General features: G+C 40.7%; 1 long non-coding RNA gene across 1 annotated transcript in view; it reads right to left on the bottom strand.

Annotated features, from left to right (window-relative positions):
• Window positions 1-1,555: 1,555 nt before the first annotated feature.
• Window positions 1,556-26,797, bottom strand: part of LOC147917781 (uncharacterized) — a 139,102-nt gene continuing 113,860 nt past the window's right edge. Inside the window, exons 8-9 of the long non-coding RNA XR_015554436.1 lie at window positions 9,659-9,727; window positions 1,556-7,457 (exon numbers count right to left, since the gene is read on the bottom strand). This is a non-coding gene — a long non-coding RNA (uncharacterized LOC147917781). The remainder of the gene's footprint in view (window positions 7,458-9,658; window positions 9,728-26,797) is intronic.

Raw genomic sequence — 26,797 nt, 5'->3', positions numbered from 1 at the left:
GCTTTCAGCAACACGCAGCTGCCACAGTATGACAACCAACAGATGGGTGGAGTGGTTCTCTAACAAGGAAACGAAGCTGGGCCTCAGTGGTGAGAGCACCAAGTCTTAACCACTAGACCACCAGGACTGGCTAGAGTTATTGCTACCTGTCATATAATAAAGACTATATCTGATCTTTGTCCCCAGTTCCTGGCACAGAACCTCACAAACCCTTGGAATTTCCTGAATGACAGGAATGTCTTTTGTTATTCATCAGGAGCCCCTTTGACCTATCTGAGTTTATGCTAAGGAGGTGACTTCATGGTGGAGCCTTAGATAGTTTCAAGGGAGGAGCTGGCCACTCCAGAAAGACCAACCACATGATTCAAGAGTTCGAACTTACTGGCTTTCTGTATGAATCGAGGGAGAGAGGAGGGACTGGAGATTGAATTCAAGCATGTGATCAATGAGTTGATCAATCATGCCTACTAAATGAAACCCCATATAAAAACTCTGGATACTAAAGCTCAAAGAGCTTTTTGGTTGGTGAACATATCGATGTACCAGGAGGGTGGAACACCAGGACTCCATGAGAACAGAAGGTCCTGCACTCAGGACCCTCCTAGACCTTGCCATATGTATCTCTGTATCTGGCTGTTCATTTACATCCTTCAAAATAAGATGGTAGTCATAAGCATAGCGCTTTTCTGAGTTCTGTAGGTCATTCTAGAGAATTACTGAAACTCAAGAGGGTGTGAAAAACCCTAAATTTGTATTCGACTGGGCAGAAGTGTGGGCAGCCGGCGAACCCCACTTAAGGCTGGCATCTGCAGTTAAGAGCAGCCATGTTGGGGACCTTGCTCTTTAGCTTGTGGGGTCTGATCCTAATGCCAGGTATTTCAGTGCCATAATTGTGTTGAATTTTGGAACACTCAGTTGGTGTCAGAAAATTGATGTCAGAACACACTTCCTCTCGAGCATTCTCAAGTAAAGGAGCCACAAAAGGGGCCATGCAGGATAAAGACACGTGGCCTCTGAGCTCTATACATTACATTTTCACAGTCGTAGGAAAATTGGTGGAACATTCACTTGGGCTCAGAGGCAAATTTCATAGAATTCTGGGACTGGAAACACCAGGAGATGAAGTCCACACTACCATCTACAGCCGGATGGCTCTCCAAACATCTCAGAAACATGGTTTCTTTGCAATTGTTTCTTTTCAGTATGCCTAATACTCTCCCCTACACACCCATCCAGCAATCACCCCAGGCCTCCTTGACTTTTAGCCAGAACTCTTGTCACCACTTGGCATGAGATGTATTTGATCTATTTATTTGTCGGTCTCTCCCAGTAGAATGTAAACTCTCTGAGGGCATGAGATTTCTGTGTTCATTGTTATGCCTCCAGTGCCTAGAATAATGGCTGGCACATTGTAGGTGCTTGATTCATGTTTGTTACGTGAACAAGGATCCCTGTTCACACAGGATTGTATTCTACCTCTCAGCCCAGGAAAGGGAAACCCAGTACCTGCTTTGTCTACTCTAACTGATAATTACAGATATATTGTTATGCTCACTTGTCTCCTAACACTCATTTTCTATCAGTGGAAATTCTACTTACCTCTTAGGGCTCAGTTCTGGTCTCACCTCCTCAGTGAAGCTTTTTCTGACAATCCCAGCCCTTACTGGTCTCTCTTCTCTTTGATCTCTGGCAAAACTAAACATGTGTCCCACGTAACTATATGCTGCCATATTGTCTTTTCTAACTATTCTAGATGCAAGTTCCCTGAGGAATGGAACAGTCTCACATATTCATTATCTGAATCACTCACAGAACCTAGGATAGGACGTGACATACAGTAGGTGTTCAAAAAATATTTGTTGGTTAGAATTGTTGCAAAACCTTGATCCTTATAAATTCAATAAGGTCAGGCCTGAGGCACTCCTGCCCCCTCTCTGTGCTCCCACAGTACCCTGTAGAAAAATATCTCATTATCAGTGTACAAGACTGTCTGCCTCGACTGACTGTCAAGTCCTTGACATCTAGGACTATGCCTTTTTCATCTCTGTATCTCCAGGACATAGCCCGGTGCCTGAAACACAGTAGGACTCTAGTTTTATTATTATTATTAACTGAATGAACTGAAGTGAGAAAATGCATCTTTTACATTTCCATGCCCTCACTTTTCCTAGTATACTGTGAGGGCCTGAGTAGGTCCTCAGTAAATACTTGCAGATACTTGTCTTTACTTGCCTGGCTGAAGAGAAGTAAAACATTCTCTTTTACTGAATCCATCTACGCATCACTCTCAGAGTGACCATGCTGAACTAGGGGGTTTGCTGAGGTCTTGGGAAGAGAAGAAAGAATGACAGACTATGGAAGTTGCCTCCCAGATATGATGGAAATGGGAAATGTGGGTGTAGCAATCAATGGGGGTGACCACAAATCTTTCTTGCCTTTAAAATTTTTTTATTGTGGTAAAATAAAGATAACATAAAATTTACCATCTTAGCCCTTTTTAAGTGTACAGTTCTGTGGCATTAAGTACATTCACATCGTTATGCAGTAATCACCACCATCCATCTCCAGAACTTATTCATCATCCCAAACTGAAACTCGATACCCATTAAACAACAACTCCCCATTGGCAACCATCCCCCAGCCACTGGCAACCACCATTCTACTTTCTATCTCTGTGAATTTGACTACCCTAGCCACTTCATAAAGTGGAATCATAACGTTTTACCTTTTGTGTCGGGCTTGTTTAACTTAGTAAATTATCTTCAAGGTTCACCCATATTGTAGCATGTGTCAGAATTTCCTTCCTTTTTAAGGCTGAGTAATATTCCATTGTATGTATATACCACATTTTGTTTTCCAATTCATCCATCCATGGGCACTTGATTTGCTTCTACCTTTTGGTTATTGTGAATAATGCTGCTATGAACGTGGGTGTACAAATATCTGTGCAAGTCCCTGCTTTCAGTTCTTTTGGCTATAAACCCAGAAGTGGAATTGCTGGATCATATAGTTTTTCTATGTTTAATTTTTTGAGGAACTACCATACTGTTTTCCGTAACAGCTGCAGCATTTATCTTACCATTTTTTAAAAATTGTACATATTTTTATTTGTATTTTAAATTGGTGATATATTCACACAGTACAAAACACAAGATTAATAGCAAAATATCTACTTTTTACTCCTGTCTCCAAGCCATTTAGTTCACCTCCTGGAGGCAGCCCGTGTTACTACTTATCTCTGCTCTACTGTAGCACCTGGAGGTCACCCCAATATCCGAGCAAGTTCGTGACCCAGGCTGAGGCTGGCTTTCCAAACAGAAAGGCTTTAAAACTATCTGCAGTCTGCTCAGAGAAGGGGTTAATGGAAAGCAGAACTCTGAAATGCACTGTACATAATGAATAACAAATACCCTTTTAAGATGAATATTATTAAAGCACCAACATGTTATTATCCAAAACGTATGAAGTGTCTTCCCTTTTTTTGGCCCTTAATACTACATTGAAAGCATTACCTAATGCCCACTCCAAAAGATTAGAGCCCTGTGAAAGAAAAGAGTCAACATGCATAACACAGCACAACGCCTCCCTGCATCTTTTCCATTTCGATTCCCGGTTAGACATTCCCTGGTTTAAGAGAAAGAGCGTTTACAAAATGGCTCTTGAGGCTTAATTGGTATTTCTTTCTTTTGCCTGCCGGTATAATTCATGAGAAGAGACTGCAAAGCAATTTAAGAACATTAGCATTGTTCCTAAATACCCACGTCCAAAGTTAGTGAATACAACTGGAAAAGCCCAAAGAGCACCTAGGGAGATTAAGGGAGGTTTTGAAGCAGAACGCATGATTCTAATGAACTCAGGCTCTGCCTCACGGAAGAAGAATCTATCTAAATACATTAGGGCCGGCAGAGTAGACGGGAGGCAGCTACCTAAACGCGAGAGAGGCTTTTCTCCATAAGTTGCAAAAGGCTGCAAATAGATTTGAGTGGGTTTGAAGCCCTGAGTCACTACAGGGTGCTAATTATGATTTCCATACTGTTGCTGAGAGAGAGATTCCTCCAGCAGGGTGTCGAGAGCCACAACATATACACTCCAGCTGTCCTGGTGAATGTCTCCCTGGTGACCCTCCCGGTGGAGGCCTCTGCTTGGCTTTCTCCTCTCACTGTGCAGAAGAATTAATTTGTTTGGAAATTGGAAAAAGATTTTTGGAAAGAAAAGAGTGTATTATACGTTAGTACCAGATATAAATAATTGTTCAGGTTTTTTTTTTTTTTTAACTTCAATACTATTGTTACCTGTTACCTGTCAAATGACCACCTGTATAGGGCCACATTTCAACACTGTGCATCGAAAATGAACAAGAAATCAAAATCTAGATTTTAAACAATCTCAATTTTGAGTCTGAGATTGTAAAGTGTGTACCTTATAAAGCATTGATCTCCCTGTTGAGGTTCTGGGTGAAGGGGACAGACAGCAAGGCTTCTGGCACCAACTACCCGGAGCAGAGCTGGACCAAACTTCACAGGGTAAGGACCAAGTCCTCCACACAGCTGCCCTGATTTCAGACACCAGTCACAAATCACGGTCCCCAGGCCTCCTTCACTTCTGACCAACTGCCTACAAATTCAGGGGTTCTCACTATCCCCTCAGGTTCAATAATATGCTAGAACGACACACAGAACTCAAGAAAGCACCATTCTTATGATTACTGCTGTATTATAGCAAAAGAATACAAATCAGAACAAGCCCATGTATCCAAAGGGGAGACCCGTTCAACAATGTCTGGGAGGGTCCCAGATGTGAAGCTTCCTTTGTCCTCTCCCCATGGTGTCAGGATGCATCACTCTCCCGACACATTGAGGTGTGGCAGTACACAGAGTATTGCCCACCAAGGAAGCTCACCTTCCATAGAGTCTATGTGCGTAGTTTTTATGTGGGCTTCATTACATGGGCATGATTGATTAAGTCATTGGCGGTGTAATTCAATCTCTAAACACTCCCACTCCTCCCTGGGGGTTAGTCTGATATCAAGATCGCTCAAAGCCCTAAGCTTCTAATCATATGGTTGGTCTTTCCAGCATGGCTAGTTCCCATCCTAAATCTTTTCCTCAGCATAAACTACTTAGTAAACATAACCTATCATGGTCTACCATGAATAACAAAGACACTCCTATCTTGAAAAGTCCCAAGGGTTTAGAGGCTAACTCCCAAGAACTGGGGACAAAAACCAGCCAAATTCTTTATTCTACAGGGCTAAGGTGGATGGATGGCAGTTAAGGGGCAGACGAGTGGGGTACAGTGGGAGATGATGAGGTAATCCAGGAAGCAAATCTCAAATCCTAGTCGGATTTCATTATACCATCTTGAGCAAGTCATTTAATCATCTTGGGTCTTAGGTCTTATTCTCTTCCCTCATAACAATAACTACTGATCCCATTTAATGAGTGCCTACTATGCACCAGATGCTGTGCCAAGATTTTGCCTACTTAATCTCATGTATTCTTCACAATAAGCTTGCAAATTTTGTCATTCTGTTATCTCTATTTTGCAAAGGGTGGAGAGGTGACTGAGAGGTGACTCTCAGGTTAAATAACTTGTTCAAATAAGTGGAGGATCTGGCCATAAAACACAAGTGGGAGTACAGGGTTCCCACTCTTAATTTCTGTTCTTAACTGCACTGCACTTAACTTAACTGCACTGACAACACTTTCCTTGGCTTACAGGCATATTGGGGAAACAATTGAGAATGATATGAATTATTATAATCTGAAAGGGAAGAACCTTATAATTCAAGGTTATAAGATTACCATTATTATTACATCACTGATTATTACTATTAGCAGTATTATTTTATTTTTGTACTTCACGTGAATCTGTCTACTTATTACAAAAATGGTTTCACTTACCACAGGAGTTTCATTATAAAGAAAGAACTCTTTAGAGAGAAGGCAGATCTTTCAACTATAGTAAGCAAAATTCCATGTAGTTCCCCAAACATTTACGTGTAATATCTACTATGTGCCACTGTACTTGCAACTTGGAAGGGCCAGAAAGGCAAATAAGACATAGGCTCTGCCAGTAAGACAAGTGTGCACAGAATAACATAATACAAGATAGAATATGTCAAATGGCCCCAAAGACACAGAATGCCCTGTGCTGGTTCAGAGGAGAGAGAGAGCACATAAGCCTCAAAGGATCAAGAAGAATTTCATGTCCATACCTTGAAGGATGGATGGAATTTTGAGGGACTTGGATGAGGTGGAAGATGGGGTTCTCTGGAGAAGGGAGACTGGTAGCCATTTCAGGAGGTCCAATTCAAATGTCCTCAGGGATTAGCAAATATATAGTTTAGTGGTAACATATCAGTGTAGGATGAGCGCAAAATTCAAAACAAAAATTCTGGCTTCATCACATATTAGCTTTATGATGTTGGGCAAAGCTCTAGTTCCTCCAGCACCACTTTGCCCATTAGAAAATAAATGAAGGTATGGGGCCGGCCCGGTGGCACCGCGGTTAAGCGCGCATGCTCCGCTTTGGCAACCCGGAGTTCGTAGGTTTGGATCCCAGGCACCCACCAATGCACTGCCCGTCAAGCCATGCTGTGGCAGTGTCCCATATAAAGTAGAGGAAGATGGGCATGGATGTTAGCCCAGGGCCAATCTTCCTCAGCAAAAAAGAGGAGGATTGGCATCGGATGTTAGCTCAGGGCTGATCTTCCTCACAAAATAAATAAATAAATAAATGAAGGTAAATAATATCCAGCTGTTAAAGTGTTTGTTGGGGTTAAATAAGAAATATATTGAAAAATGTATTCTATGAACTAAACGATGTTAAACAAATATTAGGTTTTACAATTTTTCCTTCTCTGTTTGTCTGGATTACAGGAAATCAGCAGGGCTACGGTAGGCAATACCAGTGGAAAAGATGTATTGGGGCCGTACTCTGGAGGGTGGCGATGCTGAGGCCAGGATGCCGGGGTGAAGAGGCTGAGCTTTGAGCCGAGAAGTCAGCCCATGTCTTCCTTCGTGTTCCTTTGTTTTGGTTTGTTTTGTTAGAGGCGATTATAATAGCATTAATGCCTGTTATTTCAAGAATAGCAAATATTAACTCCAAGAAAAAGTATAATTGTCCATCTGGAATTTTCAGTGAGGATAAGCATGGAATGTGGTCAAGATTTGTCATTGAAGATTTTTTGAGCAGGCTCACTTTTTCGTTGGTAACATTTCAGAGCAGAAGTGACAAAAGCCTACAGATGCTAACCTGGATTCCACCTGGGCCCATCTAGAAGCCACAGTAGGGATAAGATGTTCCGGGAATGTCCCTTCCAGCCTGAGAACTTGAAGCACTTCTATCGGTAACTCTAGCAGCCTATGTAACTCTCTTTCTGCCTCTCAGCTTGCCTTGTATAGTCCTTAGAAGTGGAGGCAAGGAGAAATGTGATTCTTCATTTGGCATCATAGCTAGAGTTGGAGAAAGAGTAGAGAGAAACAGCTATCACTTTAAAGTATCCAAAACTTGCCAAGTACAGTTAATTTTTCTATTAAGGAGAGATTCCAAAGAGATTTAGCTTAACTAAATCTGACTGTAAAAATTTAATCAAATCATTTTAATTAACTCATATAATTATCTAGGTATGCTTTGATAGCATGGAGCTAAAACCCAAATACCTTTATTTTTTTTACACCAGGATTAACTATTTTAAATTAGTTTATTAGAAAATTTTCAAACATACAAAAAAGTAGAGAGGATAGTATAATGAATCTTGATATACTCTTCACCCGTATTCAACAGTTGTCCAAATTTTACCATACTTGCAACATCTATCTTTTTGCACTTGAGTCCACCATTCCCCTTCCCTATCTCTTCCACCTCCCATCTTCTGAGCTGTCCAGTGTTCCTGCCCTGCTCAGTTGCCACCACCACACCAGAGCTGATGCTTTTAGGTACCATTGCTGTATGTGGTTTGGATCATACCTACCAGTACTCTAGGGTTTAGGGAGGCTTTTTATCACTCCATATTTTAAAATATACAATTTATACATAGCCAGCCCTGGTGGCCTAGTGGTTAAGAATTGGTGCTCTCACTACCACGGCCTGGGTTCATCTCCCAGTCAGGGAATCATACCATCTGTCTGTCGGTTGTCATACTGTGGTGGCTGCCTCCTGCTGTGATGCTGAAAGCTACACCACCTGTATTTCAAATATCAGCAGGTCACCCATGGTGGACAGGTTTCAGCAGAGCTTCCAGACTAGACAGACTAAGACGGACCTGGCCACCCACTTCTGAAAAAATTGGCCATGAATAGCAGCGGAGCATTGTCTGATATGGCGCCAGAAGATGAGAGGATGGTGCAAAATGACCAGGCAGGGTTCTGCTCTGCTGTACACGGGGCTGCCAGGAGTCAGAATTGACTCAATGGCACTAACAACAGCAAAATATTCATACGTATTTTCCTACGCTATCCTAATTTTCTATTTGTTTTTCAAGAGGAGTTTTGGAAAGCTTCAGAAACTGCACTGCCACCACGATCTCATCAGGACTAGAACTCAGGATCAATTATTTTTTGATAGAATGTAGAAGAACGAAGCTCCCACATATCTTTTATGAAATCTTATAATTGTAGAATGTGAGTTTTCTAAAAAAGATCACAGAGTCCAATAGTCTTATTTAATAGGAAAGACAATTGAGGCCCAGAGAGTGAAAACAACTTCCTCAAAGCCAGTTTAGAAAGTAACAGAGCCAAGTGTGAAATATAGCTTTCACAGAATCTTAGTGTTAGAAGGGAAACCAAGGGTCACGTAGCCCATTTTCCTACCCAATCCAGAAATCCCCAGAAGAGAGGCAGCCAATATCCCCTTGAATACCCTAAAGAACTGAGACGCCAAACTCTACCTAGTCCCCATATGGTGAGCACAGACTTTTACCTTTTCAGTTTTTTCTACTTTGACAAGTATAAGCTGAGACAGACAAGTATGGACTGATGCAGATGCTAGTGCTCTGTTCCCTGTTTTTTCCCAGTTTGAAGCTGGCTGGGAAGCACCTCTAGGCTGACTCACAGTCTGAGTTGGAAACAGTCTTGAAGTTTATCTAGTCTATGATGATTCATTAGTCTCTGCTTAAACACGCCCGGCAGCTCATTTCATCAACAATCGTTCAGGAATTCTTCCCAAAGTGAGATGATGCACATGAGAAAATACGTGGATTATACAACATTATATAAATTTAAGAGATTGTTAGAATGTCTTATATAGCATGGAATTTCCTTCCGTATAACTTCCAAACATGTTCTTTCTGCTCTCTGAAACTATGCAGAATAAGTCTCATCACTTTGTACTTTAGAGTCTCTGAAATAGTGGAAAACAGCTATCGGACTCCTTCCTCATGGCTAAGTCTTGTGTTTTTTCATGATTATAAACACAGCCAGCACTGCTTCCTCTGGTGGCACTGTCTCCAATCCTCCCAGCAATCTATTTAACCTCCCCTGACTGAGTATACTCCAGTTTATCAATGTTTCTCCTGAAATGCCAGAAATAAACAGAGTGAGACTAAACTCTCTTTGTCTGGGCATCACGCTCCTATCAGCACAGCCTCCTTAATCACTTTGGTGTCTCTTATTATGCCTGATTCATATTCAGCTTGCAGTCAACTAATAACACTAACCTTTTCTCCTGAACTTCTAGTAAAGCGGTTCTCCCACTTCTTGAGCATAGGCAGGTGATATTTCTGGTCCTAGATGCAGGAAAACAGCTTGGTAAGCACCAGTACCAGTTCTTTCCAAACTCCAGTGGTTTATTGGACCCAGGGGCTCTGACTCGTTTAGGACGCCAGGGTTCTTTGATATGCTCCATACCTTTCTTAGGATTTAATTCTTCCTAAACTATGTTTGTTCTGTTCCTTTCCGTTTGAAGGTCCTATTTCTAGATGGAGAAGACAAAAGAAAACTAGAGGTTGAAGAATTCTCTTTCTCACTCTTGGTAATAGTTCCCTATCACTTTCTACCACTCCTTTGGTCCCACTGCTGATTCCTTTTGTCGCTGTCTGTAGCAGTATACCATCTAGTGTGCAAGCAGTGGGCATCCTGCCTTTGTTCTTCTGTTTACTTTGAAGACAGAAGGCGACATGGGGGTGGGGGGAGAGAGAGAGAGAGAAGAGGAAAAGAGAAACAGAAAGAAAATTACTAGAAAGACATAAACTTGGATGACTATATTGACTATTTAAGGGGCAGATATCTGCTGTCAGCATAGCTTGACCTACATTCCCCTCCTATTTATTATCCAGGACAACACCTTCATGGTCCTCTAACATCCTACATTTCCTTATCTTTGAAATACACATATTCAGTGATAATCTCCATTTTCTTTGACCTTAGAACATTCATAGTAATGTAACCGATTTCTTTATCACCCCCTATTTACCATGTAGGCCTTATCTATTGGGGCTGTACATTAAAAAAGATCCTTATGGTTATAAGGGGTATATCTTGGGGCTAAGAGGCCAAAAGCCTCGACTCCAATGTGAGTTTTCAAATGCTAACTGGCCAGTTATATCAAGGGCCAACAAAACCACTAGTGAGAACCTCAAAAATAAACATACCTCAAAACAAACACTTTTAGAGAGAAAAGTTAAGTTAATTTTTAGGTCATTCCTATCATTTCTCCTGATAATGCCCAAGAACTTTATCATAGGATGTGTTTTTCGGTTGATAAAGGAAAGTGGAGGTTGTGAGGTGGAAAAGCAAGTAGGGCTAAGAGATGAGAAAGAACAAGGGTGTAACATACACACTCCTGTTAAACTATTCTATGAGCTGGAATTCAGACATCGTATTTCCCACTTCCAGAATTGTGCTGAACACCAGGAGGTCAACAAACATTACCAAGAGAGGTGTACGTATCTACATTTTTTATTCACAATGGATAAAATATAATGAATGAATATAAATGAATAAATACACTATAAACAAATATAATGAAAGAATATAAACTTATGTATATATATTTGAATACATCCACCTACCCACATTCCAGTTTAAGAGATAGAACATTTCCATTACCCATGAAGCCATCTTTGTGCCCATCATCAATCTTTTTCTCTTCCTCAACCACTTCCCTGTATTTTTTGTTTATCAATCTTTTGTGTGTGTGTGTGTGTGTGTGACATGTATCTTTATTTCTAAACAATGTATCATTTAGTTTTGCATGTTTTTAAGCTTTACATAAATGGAATCCCATTGTATGTTTCAGGACTTGCTTTTTTGTTGTTCGATTTCATATTCCTGAGATTTGTCTGTGTTGTTATGTATTGCTACTGTTCATTTATTTTCACTGGTGTATAGTATTCCACTTTTTCAACAATATATTTATCCATTCTATTGTTGATGGATATTTGAACTGTTTCTAGTACTTCACCATCACAAAGAGTGCTAGTATGAACATTCTTAGCATGTCTCCTGGTTGTATGTACCCAAATTTCTCTACGTATATACCAAGGAATAGAGTTGCTAAGTTAAAAAAGTATGTGTACTTTCAAGTAGACTAGGTAATATCAAGTTTTTTTCAGAAATTAGTTTTCCAGTTTTCACTTTCACATGCTATGTATAAGAGTTCTAATTGACTCACATTGTTGTCATACTTGATATGGTTGGACTTTTAAATTTTTTGTCAATCTAGTAAATGTGAAATATTTCATTATGGTTTCAATTAGTATTTTCCTACTAAAGAGATTGAATTTTCTTTTAATTTGGTGCTTCTGAGAAGTGATTGCTCATTTTTCTACTGGATTATTAATCTTTGTTTTCATGTAATTTATTCATTTTTATGAAAATTTGTATTTTTCTTGAGATGTTCTTTATAGGTTCTAGATACTGATCCTTTGACAATTATATGTGTTATAAGTATCTTCACCAGATATGTATCTTGTCTCCTTAACTTTCTTTATGTTGCCCTTTGAAAGATAAAACTTCTTAATTTTAGTATAGTTTCACTGGATGGTCTGTCTATGTATGAGATAATACATTTCCCCAGTCTGTGGTTTGGCTATTCATTTATGTAACAATTTATTTTGATGAGTAGATATTTTTAATTTTGATATCTGATTTATCCATTATTTTCTTTTATAATTGTTGTTTCAATTCTGTCTAAGAAAACTTTTTAACCCTGGGTTGCAAATATATCTTCCTATATTTTTTTCTAAAAGCTTTACAGTTTTAGCTTTTAATTTTAGATCTATGAGTTAATTGTTTTGTATGGTGAGGTAAGAATTTGAGGTCCATTTTTTTTTTCCATATAGATATCCATTTGTCCTACCACAATTGTTGAAAAGACTCCTTTTCCCACTGAATTGCTTTGGTGTCTTTATAAAAATCATTTGACTCTAATTGTGGGTATATTATTGAACTCTCTATTCTGTCTTGGTGGTTTTCACCCAATATGTCTTCAAACAATTTTTTTCTGCCTCACTCTCTACCTCTGCTTCCGGATCTCCAGTTACACACAGATTGCTTGGTATTACCATTCAGGTCTCTGAAGCTTTGTTTCTTTCCATTCAATATTTTTCTCTCCACTTCTCAGGTTGTGTGATTTCTGTTGTTCCAGCTTTATGTTAACTGACTTTGCTGCCATCTCCAATATGTTAAACCTATTCAGTGAATTCTTCATTTCAGTTATGGCACTTTTCAGCTCTAGAATTTCCATTTTGTTCTTTTTTATAGGTCTTAGTTTTCTGATTGTATTTCCCATCTGTTCATTAGGAATATATCTTCCTCTAAATTCTTGGACATATTCATAATAGCTGCTTTAAAGTCCCTACACCCTCATTGTAACATCTGCATCATCTTGGAGTTGGGGTCTATTGAGGTATTTTATTCTTGCACATGGGTCACATTTTTCTGTTTCTTTCACACACCTATTGATAATTGATTGATACTAGACATTATGAAAACTGTATAGAGCTGGCCTCTTATTTTCCCCTGAAGAATGATTTTTTTAACTTAGCTAGACTCAAACACCACATTTTGTCTCTTCTGCACTGGAGAGAAGCTTAAATCTCTCCTCAATTCGTGCAGCTTCCACTGTTTTTGTTTGTTTGTTTTTGTCACATCTCCTTACTGGAGTCTCTCCTATATAAGGAGAGCTAACGGTCATCCAAGGATTTCGGTGGATTTTATATGCACGTTTGGGGGTTCACCCTTCTGTGGATCCCTACCTTCTAGGATTTCTCACCTAATTTTCTGCCCTTTTTTTTTTTTTTTTTTTTTTTTACCAATCTCAGTTTCTATCCTATAACACATTAAGCCAATAAGGCTGTGGCTTTCTGCCCAATGAATTTTATTGCACTGGGGAGTGCCACAAACTAAAATATCTAATGCACAGTTCATCTTTCAAGGATTGACTCCTAATTCGACTCCATTTTATTACGTTTTTTTACCTTTCTGCTCTGGCTAGGACTTTCAGTGCAATGTTGAATATAAGTGGTGAGCGTCTTATCTATTTTACTAAGATTACTTCCAACATTTCACCACTAAAATATCACAGTTGCTTTAGGTTTCCTGTGGATTGCATTTAACTGTTAAAGAGATTTCCTTCTTTTGCTAGTTTTCTAAGAGTTTTTTAAAAAATAATAAATATGTGCAGAACTCTATAAAACACTCTTCTGCATCTACTAAAATAACCATGTGATTTTTTCATTTTTTCCTTTAATTTGTTAATTCACTGAATTATAATAATTGATAATCTAATGTTAAACTAATCTTACATTGCAGAAATTCAACCAAAATTGTTATCATATATTATCTTTTTTAATGTACCACTAGATGTTATTTGCTAATATTTTGCTCATAACTTTTGCATCTATGTTTATAAGAGATATAGACTTATAATAATCATTTCCTCTACTATTCAGTTATTGGTATCAAATTTTGCTAACCTCATAAAAGAGTTGAAGAGTATTCCCTTTTACCATATTCTGTAATAGTTTGGGTAAATATAGAAATATTTCTTCTTTATTTGGCATAAAAGAAAAGAAAAAATGTCTGAATCTTAATGATATTTTTATGGGAAGATTTTACTACAGAGTCAATATTTTCAATTGTTATGGACTAGTCAGCTTTATATTTCTTCTTGACTCAGATTTGATGACTTATTTGGGAGTACTCTGTCCATTTTATCTGTTTTCAATTTTATTGACTTTGAATTGATCATAATATCCTTTTATTATCTTTTTATCTCTGTAATACCTAAAGTTTTCTCTTCTTTTCTATTCCTAATATTACTTATTTGGGCTTCCTCTCTTTTGAATTAGTTGATCTCAACACAGTTGTGTCAATTGAATTAGTCTTTTCAAAGAATGGATGTTTGGTGGTGTCAGTCCCTTGTATTGTCCTCTGTTTTTTGTTGCACTGAGGTCTGCTCTGTCATTATCATTTTCCTCCTGCTCTTTTCTTTGGGTTTATTTTGTTGCCCTTTTTCTAACTTCTTAAGTTGGACGTTCATCTTATTAATTTCCAGCCATTTTTTTTTCTTTTCTAATATAGGTATTTAAGGCTTAAAATTTTCACCTAAACACGTTGTGAAACAAATTCTATAAATATTCCCAGACGTCATGCTCTCCTAGTTTTCCACTTACCTCACTGATCACTCTCCCTTTCTCCTTTGCTGGTTCCTCTTTTTATCAATCTCTGAAAACCAAAGTGCCCCAATGCTAAGTAACTGGACCTCTTCTGTTCTTTATTTTCACATACTCCCTTGGCAATCTAATCGTGGGTTATGGCTTTTACATGCATTTGTATGCTACTAACTTCACAATTTTTATGTCTAGCCTAGACCCCTGTCTTGAAATCCAAACTCATGTATACATCTAAGTACTCTTCTTAAATGTCTAATAAAACTTCCTCAAATTGGCATACCTATAATAGTTCAGATTAGTGTTCAGAAAATATTCACTTGACTGCTTTTCACTGTGGAAAGATAGACTTTCCCACTCTATTGTTGTTGGTTGGGCTTGGCCATATGACTTGATTTGTCCAACGGAAGGTTAGCAAGTGAGACATGAGAAAAGGCTTAAGCTGTGTCTCTGCAATGGAGTTTGTCTGCTTGGGCTTTTGCCATTGCCATGGGAAGAACATGCCTTGGGTGTCTCACTGGTTCCCAAATAAAAATGGCACGTGGAGCAGAGGCTGACCTACAGGCCTGCAGCTTGAAGCAAAGCCGTCACAGCCAATCCACAGGTACATAGTTGGAAGCAAAGCAGCCAGGCTGACCTGCAGATTTGTGAGCAAAATAATAAATAGTTATTTTTATATGCCACTGAATTTGGGGGCAGTTTATTATGCAGCAAGAGCTGACTGATACAGAAATTTGTACCAAGAAGTGGGTGCTTATGTTAGCAAAAACCTAAAATATATGGACCTGGTTCAAGGAAACTATTAAATGAATCGGAAGAAATGGGGACCTGTGCTATGAGGTGGTGAAACATTTGGGAACACTGTCTCCTGCGATCAGCTAGAAGACAGAAAATGTACCTAATGAACCAGTGGAGTTGAGTGAGTAATTTTGAGGCAAAATGTGGAAATATGAGCTGGCTTCTGCTGACTGAATTTAATAAGATACTACAAGAGAGGTATGAATTCAAGCAAGAATTGCCTTGGGTACAAACAGAATTAAGAGAAAATATAGAAAGTCAAAAAATTCCATAACTTGCAGGGCTGGAAAATAAAACTCTTGCTCATCAAATCAAAGACTCTTGGAAGGAGTAAACATCTCCTTAACTATGGGGTCAATATCCCTTGGCTGCCCCCCAATATTCCCAGCTTCTGAAGGTTAAGAGTCGCTGCCAGGCCTCTATTGTTTTAGGGCCCCATCATTTCCATTGCATTAATAAGCCAAGTTTTGTGACAGCCTTTCCTATTGTCATCCCTGACCTGCAGAGGAGAGCCACCACTGAACTTGTTATTGATGCTGTGTTCCCCTCTTCAGCACAGTCTTGATGACCTTCATGAATAGAGTATCCTTTTGGCCCTCCCATGGAACATAATCTTCTGGTGGGTGTTCTGGCCTCTGATAATGCATCCATTCCAGCATGCTTACTTTCCTGAACCTGAGCCTCCTAAATCATTCCTACACCATCCTTTACAGCAACTCACTCATTTCTGTTCTGCTCAGCATTGGCTGTCAATTTCTGCAGGCTTCTAAGATTCATTCTAGCAGTGAGTTTGTCCCAAACCCTAAAATCTTTTCCAGGATGTAAAACCATATCCAGAAAGACTGCCCCAAGTCAGTGAATACTCCTTATTCAGTCTTATGCTCCAGCCTCTGAGCACATTTAATATCCATCTCCATGGGTTCTCATCTGGCTTCTGCCAGGAAATGATGGCTAATTCTTGCATCTCCTATGGGATATATTCTCTTTCCTTCCTTAGCAGGCTCGACACTTCCCCAGGTGGGTTATGCTGGGATTTAACCCTGGTAATTGGCCTGGCAACTAGGAAAGGAAGTACAGGCAGCTCCTGATGGGGGCACCTGTTGCCTTGTAGACGAAAGGCTTCTGCAGTGTCTTCCAAAACAGAAGTGCTAGCTCTCATTAGGGAGAATTAATTAACCTCTGCATGTTCTGAGGGTTCAGGGGAGTCTACAGAGGTACATCCCCATGATATCCACACAGATGTCCCTGTAACCATATTTAAGAGTCTAAAGTTTTCCAGACCAGGACCCTGACCGAGCTTTGGCTGAGGAGTCAATATTTGAAGCTCTATGATCCTAATTACCAGAACCTGCATTTGCTCCTCAGCTGTATCTTCATCATCTGAAGGAGATAATGACATTTTTAAGCTACCAAAAAAGCTCTCTGGCCAACACACTTATATTTTAGCTGTTTGTTAACTATGCTCAGTTTCTCATTGTCCCTCACTAGGGGGTCAAGTCAACTTAGGGATAACCAGCCAATTCCATTGTCCTGTGTGCATTGTTCCCCTGTACCTTTCCAATGCCTGAACCATCACACCATGAAGGGCATTCCTTCCACTGGGACACTTTCCAAAGTCACAAGTAGTGCAAGTTTTACCAACTGGACTGCCATTTTGTTGCCAGAACTGTTTGTGAACCACATACCACTCTGGCTGAGATCCTTTTGAACAGCCAGTTGGTGATCAGGGATCCAGTTCCCAAACCTCATCCTACCCCCTGACTTTTTTTGACCACTCCAGTAACAACTGTGTCAGTTTGGGTTCTCAAAGAAGCAGACACCAAGACAGAGTCGGAAATGCAAGAGATTTATTGGGGGATAATACCTGGGAAAGATTAAAGGAGCAAGGGATCAGGAATAAGCAGGGTGGCCTTCAGATCACAATGCAGGTCCATCATCCCTGAAAGGAGAAAGAGAGGAAGAAGGATTGGGTAGGAAGAGCCTCAGACTGCAGTGCAGCTCTGAGAAAGTTCTAGCCAGGGCCATGTTGGGCAGAAATGGCTAGGTCCTATCACTCCACCCACACACACACCCCTGTGCTCAGTCATTGGCTGGAGCTGCTAGAGGAGTACATGTCCTCAGCTCGTACACCAGGACAGATCCCAAAACACCGCAGCTGGAGACGGTCAGCTCACTGCACTCCTTGTGGGAGTTTCCCTCTTGAGGGGAGATCTAAGCAGTGCATTTCCATGTACTGCCGTAATCCTCTGGCAGAAGAGGTCCAAAAGGCTGTCCCGTTCATACCAATGGAAGAAATATACATCAGCCTTGCTACGTTTATTGCAGGCCTACTATGCCAAGTAATCTGTTGGTTCATGGTGATACAAAAATGACCACATCACCTGCATCGTCAGTCCCTCACAGTCTACAGAGGACTCAGACACATAAAACGTTAACTATGGCACAATGTTGAGATCAGTACAGTACAGGTATGTACAAAGGTCTCTAGGAGCACGAATGAGAGATTGATTCGTTCTGCCTTGGCCAGGCACAGAAGGCTTCACAGAGATGGGCCATTAAAGGAAAAGATGTTTACTGGCAGGTCATGGGGTCAGGGCACTCTAGGCAGAGGGAATCATATCCTCAGGGTGCCTAACAGTCACTGGACTATAGTAGGAGCTCAACGACTATGCTGAAATGAACAGGGTGTTCAAAGTGGGAGTCTTTAGGTTGCCAGATACAGAAACTAACTCAAGTAAAAAGAGGTTTTATAAAGGACTCAGAAATCTCACTGTATGCAAAAAACAAAAATTAAAAAATAAGTACAGCTGGGTCCCCTGGGAATTATAACTGGGTACTGGAAAAGCTTCTGAACTGATGTAATTTGTTTCTGCATCTCTGTGGCCCACAGCGATCACAAGTCTCTACTTTGCTCCATTTTCTTCTCTCTGCAAACTGGACCCACCATTTATCAGCCGTCCATGACTCAGACCCAGTCACCTCCAACCCCTAGTCTATATGACCTTCTAGCTCCAACACTCCCCGCCAATTGACAACAGTCTCTATACCCCCTATGTCCCTTAGTGTAGCGATGTCTGAAACTTACTTTGACATGCATAACAAATAAGATGTACTGATGGATCGCTAGAAAAATGGCTAGATGGATAGATATGTGAGAAAACAAAGTGAAATGTTAATTATAAAATCTAGTGGTGAGTTTATAAGTATTTAAATGCATAATTGTTTCAATTTTTCTAAATGTTTGAAATTTTTCATAATAAAATGATGGGAGAAAAAAACCAAATTCTCAAAAGGGAGAATCTGATTGGCCCAGGTTTTGCAAGGCCTAGGCCAGTAATGAGTTGGCTGGCTACCTTCTGGTCAGAGGTTTAATCCTAGTTCAATCGGCCACGGGGACAAGAAGTCATATGAGACAGAGGCTGCTCCTTCAAGAGGCTATATGCAAGGCTGATACTGTGAAATATGCTTCCATACCAAGTTTAATGGAAATAAGGGAACAATAATCACGTGAAACTAGATTTTTACCATATTCAGGATGAGAACACTATATGTGTGTACGTAAAACTTTAGGGGCCAAGGGGAAAAGAAAAGCTAAATAGTCACGCTAGGTGCTGCTCAGAAAAGGTAGCATCTGCCCCTCCTTTTGCTCACCTCCTCTGCCCTTCTCTCCACTACAAATCCCACCCCAGAGGGAATGCATCCGCAGTTTCAGCAACAGGCAGATTGCTTTTACCTGCCACAAAGTGGTGAGCCTTGATTTAAGGGATCTCTTAGGTAAGGAATAGAATGAGATACCAGCAAGGCCAGTGTGAGGAGAGAGGGTGGCAGGAGGCAGGAGAAACATGGAGGATAAAACAATTTCTATCCACTGACAAAATATAGATGGTGAACTCAGAAGTTTTCCACCATAATAAACAAGAAGAAGAAGCACAAGAAGTGGACATATAACTTTATGACCTGTGAAATTGAATTGCCTCTTACGGATTTTTACCTTTTGGTGGACAATGAGGAACTTTGTCATCTCAGGCAAAGATGGGTCATAAAAGCCACTGGAAGGAGAGGAATCAGGCCTGTCTGATTAGAATCCAGGAGGCCTTGGTTTCCAGGCCAGCTCTTATATATCTGAGCTTCGCCCAGCGGAAGCCATGAGCTCTATGAATTACAGTGCTTCTTAGCCTCAAGAGTTCGTGTCTCACCCATCATAAACACCAGGGAAAGGCAAGGCCGCCCTCTTAAATCAGCAGTCTGAGAGAGAAAGCAAGTCCAGGCAGAACAGCTGGGCAAGGAAGACAGTTGGGGAGCCCCCCTACCCATGGCAGCTGAACTGGGTCTGTGGCTGACGAGGATTTGAAATCCTGCTGAGTGGAGTTTCCTTCACTCACCTCTGACCTGCCACGGGCTATGTTTGGTAACACGAATTACCAAATAAACAAAGTTCATCTTATGCAAAATGAAATATGCCACCCCTCCCCATCTTCTTTCTGTCCCAGCTAGAAAAGGGATGAAGTAGAGCAAGACGGACAGGAAAGACATGGTCCTGTGTAGTCTTGCCAGTGACTGTGACTTAGGATTTCAAGCTCTGAATTAGTCAGTTCTACTTACTTTATTTCCTAAATATTGAACCCTTCACCTCTTACCTTCTTTGCCTCTTCTCCCTGCCTGCAAGCACTGCCCTAGTCTCTTACTTGGAGTGCAGTCATTGACTAATATTTTTCCTGCCTCTACTATGGCTTCCTCCAGCCCATATTCCATGAGGCGCTAGCAGGAGATTTCTGAAAGGAAAAGCTGATGAAGGCACCACTCTGGTCAGTGGATTCCATTTTCCTAAAGATAAAGTTCAAGCTAGTTAACTTGGCATTCACAGTGTTCCGTGACCTCCTCATGGAAACCTTCTGGAATTTTTAGGATGGGTTCAGTTCCCTTCACCTGTGCTCCCAGAGCCCCCTGGACATACCTTAGATACTGCATGATACAATGGAGACATTTTGCCCTTGCATGACATGCAATTGAAATATTTGTTAAAGGGAAAAAGAGAATATTTTTCTCTACTGTGGCGGAAGGAGCTGACGTATGACTAAGGAGACTGAAGGAGCCAAGACGAGGTCTTGGCTTGGACTCATTAATAATGGAATTAAAGCTATGTAACTCTCTGAAACCTCTCCCCCATTTCTAACCAGACAACCAGATCTAGCCTATCCAGTTACTGCCCCCAGGCAACGGAATTTGGGTGGAATTTGAGTTCAGTGGGGCTGAGAGTACAGCAGAGAATTTCTACCTGAGTTGGAAATGTAGGGCAATTTAATCCAGTCTGAAAAAGGAAGGATTGGAAATGACAGGACCCAAGGATAAATAGAAGGGAAGGCCAAGACCCAAGGGGCCAGAAGACAGAACCAAAATCATGAGTCAGGAACAAATGTAACAGGCAACTATGAGTGGCCTGAACAATAGGTTCAAAAGCCAAACGGCAATTCTCTTATCTTTAAGTGTAAGTGAGTACATGGCAGTTGGCGGATCAAGAGTATCTTAAAGAACTATAGCACAGGAAATAAGACTTTTGGAGAAGCAAAACATTTCAGAGTCTTGCAATGAGGATCCCACTTTAAAAGAAATACATTTATCATGAAATTAGTGAGGCTTAAGCTTCTGGGCCCTTCACTTGCATGGATCCCTTTTTTTTTTTTTTTTTTTTTTTTAAAGATTTTATTTATTCATTTTTTTCCCCCCAAAGCCCCAGTAGATAGTTGTATGTCATAGGTTCACATCCTTCTAGTTGCTGTACGTGGGACTCGGCCTCGCGTTGGACGGAGAAGTGGTGCCTTGGGGCGTGCCCAGGATCTGAACCCGGGCCGCCAGCATCAGAGCGCGCACACTTAACCGCTAAGCCACGGAGCCTGCCCCTGCATGGATCCCTTTTAAAGCCTTGCATATAACATTTTATTTGAAATTTAAATTCATTTTCTTGTATTAGCTTTAGGGCCCACAAAATCTGGAACACATCTCCCTTTTAGCATTGCCAAGCTAACGAATTTAATAAGGTTAGCCAAAGTTTTCCATCTCAAAAAACTTATTCTCCATTAGAGTAAGTCCCATGGTAGGAGTCAATAAGCCCTCAACTGAAACTGCCAAGCACAAAGGAAAGTGTACATCTAAGCAAAGGAAAGGAAACAGGAAGAAAATCAGGATCCAGGAATGCCCTTTCTAATCATGAACAACAATTGCCTCCCATGGGGCTATAGTCATCAAATAGCTCATCAAGTGACATCACTTGAGCACCAGAGCTTATAGAACATGGCAGGGGGACATATTTATATGAAAACCAAAGAGATCCAACCAAGTGACTATGTATGTATGTGCATGGGTGTGTGTATGTGTGTGCGTGTGAGAGAAAGAAAGAGAGAGAAAGAGGAAGGAGGGAGAAAGAGAGAAGTACAACGAAAGAGACAAGAAAGTAAAGTAAGAAATAGAAACACAGTGAAAACAGATGTAAATAGGTGTTTCCAAGGGAAAAAGACAAAAGGATAGAGTCCATTTAATTTTAAAACAATGAACTGTACCTGCCAAGTAAATTTCTCCTTTCTTTAGTGACAAGCCAGATAGAATAAAAACCATTATCTCAAAAGTTCGAAGGGAAGGAAGAACAAAACTTGGTAATCATTCAGTAATAAACAGCAAACTATTGTCAATCTGGGCCATTGTGGTATCAGTTCAGGCACATCAGGCAGTGGCAGATTGGGGAGAGAACCCCACCCGAGGCCGGGGTGTGTGTGTGTGTGTAAAATCACGTTGAAATATAATTAGAGGGCCGGCCTGGTGGCTTAGCGGTTAAGTGCGCGCGCTCCGCTGCTGGCAGCCCGGGTTCGGATCCCGGGTGCGCAGCGACGCACCACTTCTCAGGCCATGCTGAGGCCGCGTCCCACATACAGCAACTAGAAGGATGTGCAGCTACGACATACAACTATCTACTGGGGCTTTGGGGGGAAAATAAAGAAATAAATAAAATCTTTAAAAAAAAAAAAAAAAAAGAAATATAATTAGAGACATGTGGCTACCTTACATGAGTGGTTTGAGATTTGAGAAACACCAGGGAGACACTCCAGAGCAAATATATTTCCCTCAATGAGCTAGCAGACTGCCTGAAATTGTGTCATTAGAGAAGCATATTGGAGGTTAAGCACACTTTTTATGTGGTCCTCATTCAAATGGCAAATGCCCTTGATAGTGTCAACACAATAAATTATTAGCACTTTTCCATAAATTGGGACATCTGATTACATTCTTACAGTGATTGGAGGGTTAAATTATCCTGAAATCACAGTGAAGCCTAGGAGGAGGTGGAAATTCAAACCAGCTTCTAAAGTTCTTGCCTACTCCATATATGAGCACACACTGCCCACACTTGCTATTTAGAATAGTCTAGTTCCCAGACTGCTTCACAGACTTCACTGTTGTAAAAGCTATTTAGTCAAACTAGTCCTGCGGCATTAGCAAAACTAGCACTGAGAAAACACCCAGGCTGCCCGTCTGCCTGGTGACAGAGCTGCCACCATTACATTCTCGCCCATGAGGAACTGCTGAAGCTTGTCCTCTCCGCTCTTGGGTTGGCAGCCACTGGAAAATTGACAAAGGAGTGAAAAATCAAAAGGCAAAGTCTTGTTTTCATCTGAGCGTTAGGAGAGCAAATGGAAAAAATGAGAATCAAAAGGGTTTTTACTTGAGATGCTTGATTTTGAGGAGGAGGGAAATATGGGATATCTTAATCCCCTTTCCAGCTCAGTGATGGTGAAAATAAAGCTCCAGGATGATCTATAATGCAAAAGTTTGGAGATGACTTTGTTTCAGGGGAAAAAACAGCTCTGGGACTTACGAATGTCAGGCAGTCTCGCAGATTGCTCACAGGAGAGAAAGCCTTGGCAACACCATTGCTCACTGCTTGATGAGATTAATGGCCGGGGAGGAGGAAGATGTACACTTGTAGACCTGACAGCATCCTCCATCACACACTGGACCACCATGTAGAGAAGAGAGTGGCACAGGAGGGCCCTGTGCTATGGGAAAGAGGGAAGGCAACATAACAATTGGCCTTGTGATTGGGGGAAATTATGGGGACCCTAGGAAGAAGGGGATGAGAGAAAGAGATGAAACAGATGCCACTATAGAAAAAGTAACATTTGACTCACAGACTCTCAAAGCTGAAAATCTTTGCCCAATCTCCTCATTCTACAAATAAGAAGACTAAACTAATGACAGTATCTAATAGGTAGCAAGCACCTACTATTGTACCAGGCGACTGACTACACAATGTACATAAATTATGCCCTTTAATCTTCACCGTGCTTCCATAAAGTAGGCACTACTATCAAAATTTTACAGAAGGCAAAGTGTCTCAGTAGTTTGTGCAAGGCCATTCAGTTAGAAAGTGGTAGACCCATGTGGACTCCAGCATCTGTGCTCTTACTCTATGCCATGAGGTCTAAGGGGCATATAAACATGTGCCACAGCCCATCGAGGGCTGAGCCAGGCCCAAACTCAAGTCTCCCAATCCCTAATGTAGAGCCATTAAACCACCAATATATATGGCTTCTTCCTGAGCCGGAATGAACAAAGTCTCAGTTATATCTCCCAGGTGCTCATGATATAGTGACACCCAGGCAGATAATTAGTTACCAAATCTCTTGACTCACTCAGAGTTGCCTGGAATCACTCAGATGTCTGAGTGAAATGAACATTTGCTGGTACTGGTAATCGAAGATTCCGGCATCTGAGAGAAGGTGCTGTGGTTCATAACAAAGTGCAGTAATATATCACTGAGACCTGGACGCTTTCAGAGAAACAGTGTCTTCAAGTTCTTACTTGGAAAAGTGCAGGTAGCTGATTTTTACTCAAGGAGCACATTTTCTGGATGAGTGGCTATAAAAATCCTTGAGTTGAGAAAGACCTTGAGAACTCTTTTAGCCCATTGCCCTTCCTCCAGGCAGGATGGCATTTAATCTATCTTTGGAAAGTGATTTGTTTTCCCTTCTTTAAAAAATAAAAATATCACAAAGGACTGCCATGTTTCCCTTGTGTTAAGAGTTTCACTCCTCCTCAGGGTCAAAAAGTTCTCCTAAATATCTAATCCTAAATATCAAGGTCTTTCTAAGGAAATACAAGTCTATTTCCTATTCTCTATTTCACTGAGTTCTCCCTCAGAATGAACATTAATTATGTACATAGCACAGTCCCAGGATTGGACATCTCCCTGGCCCTGGCTCTCCTTGGGGTAATAAAAACATTCAGTCATCTCTGAATATATGTGATATATGTGGGTGGGATAAACAGCCTAATTAGTGGGCCACAGGAGTCTAAGCATGGGCTACAAAAGTGAAAATAGTCTTCAACCAGAAGCTTCTCATTAACCCCAAACCACCACAGGATAAATCTAGGCCTCCCACAGGAGCAAGTTGGAGGGAGAATCCCAAAAATTCCAAAAGTGGAATTGAGTTGGGGCTTAGAAAACAGTGCTGAGAAAGAAAGAGCAAGGTTTGGGGAAGGACTCTGTAAGGAAGAGCAGATAAGCAAGTCCCTGGCTAGATTACAAATAAACTAGGATCTAAAATCTGTACTTTCTAAACACATTCATGTCTATATTTTGAGGGTTTCCACACTTTGTTTCTCAGAAGAATTCAATTCCATGATAAATTTCTATTTTTTCTAGGGTCAACCAGAGTGAATGCTTCCTTAGGTCAGAAAAAGGTTTCTTGAGCAATGGAGAAGGATGTTGGGGAGAGGAACGATGCATACCACAGACCCCGAATGGGCCAGTGAATGGGTGTGGAGTCAGTTAAGTCAGACTCAAGACATAGGCACAGTCAGGGAGTACAGAGAATGGGTACCCAAGAGGCCATCCTCCCCCTTTCCTTGAGTGAGTAGAAGCAGAGCCCTGAGCTTTTAAGACAAGCATCCCTCAGAGCAACGGAAAAACACCAAGGGACAGTACTGTGATTAGGTTTTTCTGTAATAACCTGTAGAACAGCTGACAGAGATAAGCAATCATATAAACATGTGGAGACCAGAGGAGTGTGGAATGTTAGAACTAGACCAAGCTTGGGCTATGATTCTAGTCAAATAACCTCTTTTGATCTCATCCCTCCTCTCTCTATTGGCAATCCCATCTATGTATATAGCTTCTAAGACCATCGATATGTCAATGACTCCTTAATCTCTACTTTTGTCCCAGACCTCTCAGTTAAACTTCAGACTCATAGAGCCAAATCCCTACTGAGTATCTCCTCCAAGGTATTACACATACACACAACACAACCAGCTCAGAACTCAGGAAGGAGTATGATCCTCACAATCAGACAGAATCAGATTTCGAGTTGTGGCACTATCATTTATTGGTCACTAGTTTCCTTAGGCAAGCCACCTAGTTTCCCCAAATGTAAAATCAGTATTGTTTTAAGGATCAAACTAGATGATATTATAAAGTACAATTTGTAAAGTACATATTCACACATACTGGATGCTTATTGGTTAATGAATGAATGAATGAATGAATGAATGAATGGAAATGGAGATCCAGTGAGGCATGATTTCTGTACTAAGGTCACACATGATCATAATGGATAGATATTGGTATGCAATAAAAGAAGTATGGAAAAAACAAACACTTCCATTTACTTAGTGAAGGAAAAACTGGAATGCTGAATGGAATGAAGGAGACTCTATGAAGAACTGAAAAGAGCATGTCACTTTTGGACAGCACAGTTTTCCAAAGCTGCTAAGATATGTGATACTTCATTCACTGCGTTGGCTGGGGAAAGACTAAACATTAATGGATGAGTTGTGAGGCTGACCAAGAACTGTTAAAACAGCAGCTGGCAGGGGTGGAGAGCGGATGAGGCCAGAGGATTAGTGTTTGCCCAAGACACCTGCCATCTGTGAAAATATTCTACATTGACAGCAGATATAGATGACAAATGTGGCCTTTAGTTGAGACAAAAAGCTCAGAGATACAACTGGAACTTCAGATCTGGAAGTCTCCCAAAGTCAGAACTTCGAACATGTCACCCGGATTAAAGCTTTTAAATAAAATTTCTCCTAAAATGTTTCCCTATACAGGATCTTTAGTAGGTGGATGGTGTTGCCAAGGACTTTCAGAAAAAGGAAACTTTCTAGGGTAAAGAAACTCCTCTGTCTGGATGGTGGTGATAGTTTATGCAATTGTGTATGATTATAAAAACTCACCAAATTATGTACCTAAGTGGGTAAATTTTATTGCAAGTAAGTAATATTTCAAAAGCAGCAGAAAAGTGGAACAAAACAGAACAGAGTTAAAATATTGTACTTACCCAATGACTAGCTAGAAAATAACTCAATGAAGACAAGCATTTGGGGTCCAATGTA

The sequence above is a fragment of the Ceratotherium simum genome, chromosome 2, assembly GCF_057802395.1.
Source record: "Ceratotherium simum simum isolate JZ-2026a chromosome 2, ASM5780239v1, whole genome shotgun sequence".
Taxonomy (NCBI): Eukaryota; Metazoa; Chordata; class Mammalia; order Perissodactyla; family Rhinocerotidae; genus Ceratotherium; species Ceratotherium simum.
This window is presented reverse-complemented; position numbering and strand designations above follow the sequence as displayed.